Source organism: Frankliniella occidentalis, unplaced genomic scaffold (assembly GCF_000697945.3).
Source record: "Frankliniella occidentalis isolate FOCC.00 unplaced genomic scaffold, Focc_3.1 Scaffold194, whole genome shotgun sequence".
NCBI lineage: Eukaryota > Metazoa > Arthropoda > Insecta > Thysanoptera > Thripidae > Frankliniella > Frankliniella occidentalis.
Window position 1 is genome coordinate 364,123 of NW_026267320.1, and position 8,562 is coordinate 372,684.

Below are 8,562 nucleotides of genomic sequence, written 5' to 3' on the forward strand. Positions count from 1 at the left end.
CTATCCCAGTGATAGACGCGCGCCTCCTCGTCCTCGTCTATCCACCTCCACTTTGATGAGCTCCACTTCTGTCCCTTCTGTCCCGTATCAATTTTTGCGCCGAGCTCGTTTAGTGCTCTGCTCCGTACCCCCTGCTGCTGCTCTGACCTCGCCTCGACATGACGGATTGGGAGAAAACCAGCTCTCCCCTCCCCTCCCCCTCTTTCTCTCTCGCTGTCTTCTTTGCCCCCCTCGCCCCTCGCTCGCTCATGTTGACAACGATCCGGATCAGCTGATCAGCTGATCGGTCAGGCGGGGCACAGCCTGGCGCCGGCGGGGCATACGCGCACGCACACGTACGCACGCACGCACGCACGCACGCACGCCGCGACCGACCGACCGACCGACCGACCGACGCCGAGCTTCCAGAGAAAGCGAACGCTCGGCCCGGAGTGGCCGCGGCCCAGCCCAGGGCGGGCTGTCCGGGCCGGTCTAAATGCATCGCATGACAATGCCGCGCGGCCGCCGCGGCCGCACACGTGAGCGTTTTGACGCTATTAATCATGACCGTTTGCCGCGCGCGTCAGCGTTGGAGCGGCTCAGCCCCGCTCAGCGCGGCTCAGCGCGGCTCAGCGCGGCTCAGCGCGGCCCCGCGGGCCTGGATAAGGACAAAGGGAGTTGCTGTAGAGGCCGCCGACTGCAGCCGCTGCTGCAGCAGCGCCAACGTTCCGTTTCGCCATCGGGCCCCGCGGGCCTGGCCGGGCGCCGGGCCAGAGCGCGGCGTGGCGCTACGGCGTGTCGCGATCCGGGCCCTAATTATAAGGGGAGACGCTCAGGGCTCATGATGATAAAAAGTTGGGAGAGGGCGAAGAAGAGACGGGACGCCATCATGATTTTTAAGTTGTTGAAAAGGCAAAAGCGCGCAGGGTCCCGCGCGGGGCGCGGGACCCAGTTGGGCGTGACCGCGTTGGGCAAGGATTATCGGCACACCTCCAAGTGAGAGAGGGCGTGCGGGGGGCCAAAGGTCAACATATTCCAATAGGGTCACGAGGAAATAAGGAACCTACAAGCTGGCGCCCATACAGCGGCTGTGGCGGCGGCGGCGGCTGTGGCCGGGGCCCTTGACCGGTCTGAATGGTGCGCTCCGAACCCCTTCCGCCGCCCACCTCACATACATACGCATGTACACGCACGTACAGAGTACAGAGTACATGCCGACCGGGAGGGCCAGCGCTTATTACCGGACAGAGGGAGAGAGGAGAGAGGGGGAGAAGGAGCGGGGCGTGTCGAACAGCCCCGTGGGCGCCGCGGGCCACCGTGACGGGTCACTATGCGTCCGTCCATCAATAGTCTACCTTGACCCCGGCACGAGCAGCGCGCGCCTTTCTCCCCGTGTGGACTTCACAGGAAAGACAAACAAAAAAACAAAACAAAAAAAAAAGGAGAGAGAGAGAGATTGAGGGGGGCAGGGGAATAAACACGATGGCATTAGCGTTTTCCAATCATCAAGACACACATAAATTCGTCATCGTGGAGTGGCTCGTCTGCCTCGCCTAAGCAGCTCTCTCTATCTGGTGCTCTCCCTCAACCTCACCCCTCTCTCTCCCTCTCTCTCTCTCTTTCTCTCTCGTGTGCGCTGCTCGTTGCGGTGCCGCTGTGTCGAACCAGGAAATGTTATGATTTAGCCCGAGCAGACTGTGGAGGGAAGAAGACGAGACGCCGCCGCCATCACGAGTTTGTAGGGTAATGACCTTGCGCTTGCCGGCGCCGACCAGCGGCGCGCATCCACCTCACTGCCGCGATATGCAATCGCATCTAGGAAAGAGAGAGATAGAGAGGAGAGAGAGAGGGGGGGGGGAGAAGGGGGATAGTGCACGCGTCATTATCAAAGTGAAAACTCTCCTCCAGCTGGGAGATATTATTTTGCCTGCAGGACGATGCCTTCAGTCCAGCCGCGAGTGTGTTTGGCTAAAACGCTCCGGAGATGCTCGCCATTTTTATGAGATTCTCCTATTCGCGTGGGATGGGATTATAAGCAAACCACTTCTCCTGTTTGGATGTGTTTTTTCTTTTACTTCATCTTCTCCAGTTTTGCTAATTGTGCGAGAAGACCTTTCTCCCGCCGCCGCGTGGAGCGCGCGTTTCTTGTTGGTAATATCATACATTTTGGCGTCGAACAAACAACACGCGAGAAAACCTTGACATTCAACTTTCTCCCTAGGGTCGCCGGCGACCTCTGACCTCCAGGCAGGCCCCGGCCTTGGCTCGTCAAGGAGCCTGGGTACTTCCCTGCCCTGCCCCGCCCTGCCCCGCCCCGGAGCGAACGCGAGAGAAATGAGAGGTAAAAAGGAGGAAATGAGGGGGGCGGTAGTGAGAGAGAACACGAATAGTTTTCGGTCACTTAATAATAATTTTACCCCCTCTCTTTACAACCTCAAATTATTCAATTGGAAAACGACGCTTGTTTCAGTCGGGCGGGTCGGGGGCCCTTCACATGACGAGGCCCTTCGGCTGACGCGCCGCCCAAGATTGATGTGTAGTAGAGGTACGTCCCGGGGCAGCGCGCGGCGTGCGGGGCCAGCCAGAGGGGGAGGGGGGGGGGAGCAACATACCTCGTTAGGCCCCCGTGGGTAACACCAGGAGGCTGCTGCAGCGTGTCCGCGGATGGGAAGGGAGAGGGGGGGGGGACAGGCGTCAATGAGTCGCGAATAATCTGGGTCGGTCGGGTCTAGCCGGGCGCTCTGCCAGAGCGACGCGCTCGCACGAAGCGGTCCCGGGCCGGCCGGCGCCGCAACGCCGCTGCCGTCGTGGAGTCGTCGTGGAGCTCCCTCCTAGCTGATCAGCGCGCCAAACCGGTCAACGACGTGTGGCGCCTTGAAGTGGGCCGGCCCGGCCCGGCGCGGATTCACTCTGAATGTATATGCATCGAATACTAGCTCCCAGCCATCTGGTCTCTCGCTCGTCTGTCTGTCCTCCTCGCTCGCTCACCATCACACGCGGGCCGCGGCGACGCTCTCACTCGCACTCGCGCCAGGCTGACGCGGATGGGCCATTTGTATTCATAATTCCGCGCGGGGAAAGCCCCCTCTGCTGGTTCGAGTGTTGTCTCTACGCCCGTCCGTCTCTCGCACACGTAGACCCGCGGTTAGATTTTTTAAATATTTTTTCGCCGCGCGAGTATAGTGGTTTTTCTTTTGCCTCTTCTTCCCTTGTGCTGCACGTCCACCTCTGGAACAACACAGCGCGGCGCGCGCATCACTCTCTGCTGGAGGCAGACGCCACCGCTTGCTTGCTTCTCGCTGGCTCCCACTTCACGCTCCACAGATTGGAGATCAAGGGCGGCAGGCGGCGGAGCGCGCTGCACTCGGCGGTGCACTACATGTAGTGCGGCGCCGAGGGAACCGCGTCTCTTTAGTGTCCGAGGATGTGGCCGGCGACGTTTGTTTGTGAACAATAATTATCAACCAAAATGCACAATCAAAACAAGAGAAAATGCGACAGGAATTTACAAAATTAACGAAGCATGAAGCGAGGTGAAAAATGTTCTGTCAGCACGGCCAAAAGCTTTGGATGTTGTCACCAAAATGATGTTTAGTCTGCTCCCCAAGTTACAACCATAAGACATTCTGATACATGATGAGCCGATGTGTTTTGGTTGAGCTGAACAATAGCCCGCACGTCAGAACGTCTTTCGTAAGCTCGGTTGTTACTCAGAGGACAAACAGAACACAAGCACAATTTACTACTGCAATACTTCATAGTTAAAACCAGCGCCCGGAGATGTTTTTGTGTATGGCATTTATAGGTCGATGGTAAGTATACTCACAGCCCAGGTAGACGCCTATGGAGACGACGAGCAGGAAGCTGATGAAGGCGGCCAGGACGCAGCACCCGCAGCGGTACTGGCCGCTCACCTTGCGGGTGAATCGGATGTCGCTGTCGGAGGACAGGATGGACGAGGGCGTCTCGGACCGTCGGGAGGGCATGGACACCTGCGGCAGACAAAGAGACCAGCGGTTAGGACACACCCACTCTCTCCTTCTGTCTCTGTCTCTCTCTCTCACACACACACACGCGCGCCGCGTTCCGCCACGGTGGGCGCGCGCGGGTACGGTGGGCGGCCGTCGCTGCCATCCGCATGAATCATCTTCGCGTATCGTTCGCTCTCGTGCGGTTTGTTGGTCTATCCGCCCACCCCCTCCCCCCTCCTCGCCCCTCTCAACACCCTACCGGTCTCGATTTGGTCGATCGTTCTAAATGAACGCAGCAGCGGTCTGCGGCCACAGGCAGGCAGGCGGGCAGGGCTGGTCTGCCCCCTCCCCTCCCTCCTCTCCCTCGTGCGTCTGCTCTCTCTGTCTTTCGCACGGGAGAGGTGTGGTGGTGTGGCGGCCGGGTGGCGGGGCAGCGCCGTACTGGCCGAGTGCCCGCGGAGGACGAACACTGCTGTTGTCCGGGGAGAAAGTCAAATTCCGAGTGACCTCATGTGTATGTGTGAGTATGGAAGGGGGGACGGGGGTTGGTGCGAGAGCCAGAGAGCCAGGTGTGAGGGGTGAACCGGGTGAACCAGTTGATGCTTTCCTGTTTACTTGCGAGTACCGTAATCACTCATATGAGTACGCATCGCACATGGTGAAAACTGGGGAAAACATGAAATGCGGCAAAACTGTTGTTATTCTAATTAAAACAAATTAAATCTTCAATCAAAGTCATTTCTATTCCGCTCTCTTAAGTTCATAAATCTGTCTTGAGAAGTAGGTTAGTTGTGGACTAAATGTTGTGGCAGCCAGCGGCGCGGTCGACTGTATCGTTCGTTCTGCCCTGGCGGAGGAAATCGACCGCTTATGACCGCCCACAATAAGCCGCCCTCCTCTTGACCGCATAGCACAGCATAGCGCGCGCTCGCGACCACACCTTCCTCTTACGACCAGCTCGTGACCGAGTCTGTGTGACCACTTCATGACCGGCCGGCGATATGTCGATAAGGAATAATTGCATCGGTTCTCTGAAGAGCGCGGCGGCCACGCAATGTCTGCCGCTGCGACAGGTCTGGCGTGCGGTCCAGCCCAGCCGGTGCGCGCGAGGAAAGCGGCGGCCGGCCAGGCCCGGCCAGGTGGCGCGGGAGGGGCAGGGCAGGGCTTCGCGGGGGTACCGTATTGGGCATGCCCTGCTCGCCATCGGAATGGAATAACGAACAGCAAACGCGTGTTTTAATGGATCGGCTGTACCTACCCGCTCCATGCCTCCCTTCCTCGTCTTCCTCTCTCCCCTTCTCCATCCCCTCTCTCTCTCTTTCAGCCTTACCCCGCGCCGAACAGCCGCGCAGCACACAACGGTAACACAGTGGAGCCTGCTGCAGTGCGACACACTTGTGTGTGCGTATGTGTGTGTGTGTGTGAGTGAGTTTGTTCTGCTGATACGAGTAGGGCACAAGACGCACACGGCGGACGACGAACGTGCGTCGTCGTCCAGATGCTGCGTGACGGAGACTTTTGCACGACGACGGCCTGATTTGTTTCTGAGTTATTGCCGGGCTGTCCCGTTTTTTGTTTTCTGTCCTCCACTGCACACGCTCGCTCAGGGATCTTTCAGAAAGTGCGTCTTTTTTCCGGAAATTCTTTCGACAAATTACAATTTACGCGGTCGCTGAGCGCCTGCGAGACTCCGGGTAGGCCACCCCGCGGTACACGCATGCACTGCAAACAAGATATTGCCTACCTGTCGGGCGCCATGAGAGCTCACAGAGGCTGATGTTTGATCTTGGCAGGTTCGTAACGGCGAATGACGGACAAACTTTCTGGACATGACCTCAAATGTCGCACATCGCACACCTGAAGGTGTGTAACTCTATCTATACTTTGTTACCCAACCATTCGTGGCACTCGTGCCGACGTGCCACGCAACTTGTTTACACTTTTACGCTACACGTTTGTCACACACTCGTCGTATCTCAGAATTGTCATACATATGTCACACACGTTTCACACACTGACACGCATACACACACACACGTGTGTGTCGCACGGTGTTGGGGAACTGCATGCCGTTGCATGGCTGCAGCTCTCCGGCGCGGAGCTGAGGAGGGAGAAGGGAGGCTGGTGGAGCGGAGGTTCTACATGGTGCTGAGTGGGTGGGGCACCGCGCGCGGCACCCCCGACGGCCCGCCCATAGTGTTCGGCATGCGATCGAACGGCCAAAGCAATTGGCTCCGCGTTGAAGCACAGCGGGATATCCATCTCTCCCGCTGTCTCTCCCCCTGGAGCCCCCGCCCTGCGCCAGTGCCGTTCCCACACCCAGTGGAGCGCTCCGCGGGGTTAGGGATCATTCATCAAGTACACGTCCGTTTTGCTCGGATTTGTTCGTCAAATCACGGGAGCTTGGCGCCTGCGAGGCTCAATGTAGGCCAACCCGCAGTACAGGCATGCACCGAACGAATTGTGTTGCCTACCTACCAGGCGCCATGAGAGCTTCCGCAGGCCGAACTTGGTAGGACCGCAACGGCGAATGACGGACGTACTTTCTGGACGATCCCCTAGCCCTGGAGATGGAGAGCCGCGTCAGGCTCGGCGTGAGCGATAAAGACTCTTGTTCCCGAACACGAGTTGTTGCTCGCCGGGGCGTAAGGAGCCGACACGCCGATAAGGGGACCACCGGCGAGCAGCAGGTGCGAGGGTCTTTAGGGTCTTTAAAGCCGAGGGGGCCGTTAAAGGCCGTTCAGAGTCAAACATGGACTGTGAGCAGGCTATATACTGCCGGCCGCACACCGTGGGGTGTCATCGCTTTCGGGAGTTGCGTCCGGATATATCCTTCTGGGGCTGGACCAGAGGGCCGACTCAGCGGGGAAGGACCCGGATAAACCTGTCCACGCGCTGCAAACAGGTCCGGGCCTCCGAGTGGCCTCCGGGCCATCGAGTGAGAGAGAGAGAGCGAGAGAGAGAGAGAGAGCGAGAGAGAGAGAGAGAGCCGCTGCTGCTGCTGCTAACAGTAATCCCGGCTACTGTGGTCACGGCTTCCCCGACCGCTTTGCTCGCTGCGCTTTTGTCCCGCTCGCCACCGGCTCTTTTCGGTGCGACTTTTCAAACCCGGCGTCCTCTTTTCTTTCCCTTTCGGTGCGGCGCTCGCTGCATGTGGCGGCGCTGCGCTGCGCGGCGGGGCTCAGCCTGTCATGCCGAGGATAGGCCGCCCGCCGCACAGAAGAGCGCCGCTCGCCGCTGCGCTGCCTATCCCACGGGCTGAGCAGCCGAGCGGCGCGCGCTCCCCGCTAAAAGGGCACAGAGGGACGCGGGGAAGCGCCGAAGGGTTTTGTGTTGCATCCTTTCTTTGTAAATCTAGTCCGGAGAGTTGTTGCAGTGAGGTGCAGGCCGCCGGGGCAGCAGCGCGCCCGGGGCCTACCGGCCGTGTCAAGGTGTTTGGGGCCGCAGGGCGAGATGGGGAGGATCAGGGGGAGTGGTGGTGGTGGGGGGGGGGGAGCCCTTGGGCCTAACAAGATTTTAGCACGCAGTAACAGTTAGGCCCCCCCAGCTCATCCAGCGGGTTTATTCCGAGCGGAGGGCCGAAAGGGAAGGGTTGTTGCAAGAAGGCGGTGTGGGGCGGGGAGGAGTGGGGCGAGGGCCTACCTGGCCTGTCGGCCTGATGAAGCAGGTACACTAGCGTGGCGGGACCATCAACCCCTCCAAGAAACTGGGATGGTCGGGGGATGGTTTCGCACTGTAAAAATTCTTTATCAGGATGACGAAAATATCATGGCTAATTTTTAGTACAGGGGTGTCGTCATGGTTTTTTTTGCGTCACATGGTATGGGTTTTCTCGTCAGGGTGACGAGAAAACCCATAACGACATCCCTGCATACTAAAAATGGTATTTTCGCCATTGTTACAAAGAATTTTTACAGTACGGGGTCGGTCACCATTACCCGGTGTCATTAACGTTGGTTACAACTGTACAAAAAAGAGTTCTAAACGGTTCGTTTATCCGCATAACGCCGAGTAAAATTGAAAGAACGAAGGAAAAGAACGTCAAACGAGCAGGGAGCATAGTTGCGCGAGTGTAACGAACCGCTGGCTGCGCCGCCGGCCGCCGCGCCCATTTTACTATTTAAAACAGCCGGAGAGGCGCGCTTTCCATTAATTTCGCACAAAATCGTAATGGTGCCTCTAATTATTATTCGGCGTCAGAAGCGGTGCTCGGTTTGGAGCGGAGCAGAGCGGCCTCGTTCATTAGCCCCACTGCTCTGCGGGCATTATTTCATTACATTTCGAGCCGTTTGAACAGCTGGGGGGGCTGCATCGGCCGGCAGCCCGCTTTGTCGTCTCTGTGCCACTGTCTGTCCGTTTCTTTTGTTCTCTCCGTTTCTTGCTTTCGGTCCGATTCCCCCTTCCTTGTAACATTTTCCTCATTTCAGTACGTCATCTTCCCTTTTTCTGTCAGTCTCACCCCTTCCCCTTCGTCGTCGTTACATTTCTTATCCCGCTGGTTTTCTTTGCCGTGTCCGCGTCAACTCGATCCGGTGTGACACCGCGCCGCGAGTGACCACGCCTCCGACGCCTCACGGGCCGCCCCTGCCACGCTCCTCCCCACCGTGCCCCC

General features: G+C 58.4%; 1 protein-coding gene across 1 annotated transcript in view; it reads right to left on the reverse strand.

Moving 5' to 3' along the window:
• The window catches only part of LOC113209684 (transmembrane protein 151B-like), a 69,174-nt gene that overhangs the window by 28,156 nt on the left and 32,456 nt on the right, over positions 1-8,562 (reverse strand). The window lies entirely within an intron of this gene.